Below are 703 nucleotides of genomic sequence, written 5' to 3' on the forward strand. Positions count from 1 at the left end.
CTTGCTGCCCAGGGTCTCCAGTGCTGGTGCTGCTGTGCGCACTGGGACCATCCCACCCAAGGGAGTCGGGTCTCTCCAGGTGCCCGGGGGGGGCTTTAATAGAAGGCAGGGGGGTTTTACTGGGCTTTCTTTGCGGGCGGGGGCTTTGACTAGAAAGAAGGGCAGATTTAGTAGGATCCCCTTGCTGGGGGGAGGGGAGGGGAGCTTTCCGGGGGGTCCCTAAACAGAGGGGAGCTTTGCTGGGGCGGGGGCTTTGACTAGAAAGAAGGGGAGCTTTGCTGGGGTACCCTTGCTGGGTGGGGGGAGTTAGCAGAAAGCTGGGCTCGCTTTGCTGGGGGGCTCTCGGGAGACAGAAGCGGAGCTTCCCGGGGGGGGCGGGGGGCGTTGTGCAGCCCCGGAAAGCGAGGAACAAAGCCCCGAGCGGAGCCGGACCCCCGCGGGCCGGACGGGCTGTGCGCCCCGCCCCTTTCCCCAGTTCCCGCCACCAGCGGCCAATCAGGACGGGCCCGCCCCGCGCCGGGCTTTTCCGCGCCAAACTCCAAAGCCGGCGGGTTGGCGGGTGCCGGGGACGTGTCGGCTCGGCTCCCGGCGCCTCGTGGGCTCTGCCGCCCATCCGCCCGCGCTTCGCCCCCGGGACTCGCCCGAGGTGAGTGCGCCGCTCCGGCGGGAGGTGCCCCGGGGGCTCGGGCCGCGCGGGAGCGGC

At 70.4% G+C, this 703-nt stretch overlaps 1 protein-coding gene across 1 annotated transcript in view; it reads left to right on the top strand.

The window, feature by feature from the left end:
- Positions 1-527: 527 nt before the first annotated feature.
- Positions 528-703, top strand: part of UHRF1 (ubiquitin like with PHD and ring finger domains 1) — a 26792-nt gene continuing 26616 nt past the window's right edge. Inside the window, exon 1 of the mRNA XM_019550538.1 lies at positions 528-645. The gene's annotated coding sequence lies outside the window, so the exon portion shown is untranslated. The remainder of the gene's footprint in view (positions 646-703) is intronic.

Source organism: Crocodylus porosus, unplaced genomic scaffold (genome assembly GCF_001723895.1).
Source record: "Crocodylus porosus isolate Cpor-Errol unplaced genomic scaffold, CroPor_comp1, whole genome shotgun sequence".
NCBI classification, from domain to species: Eukaryota; Metazoa; Chordata; order Crocodylia; family Crocodylidae; genus Crocodylus; species Crocodylus porosus.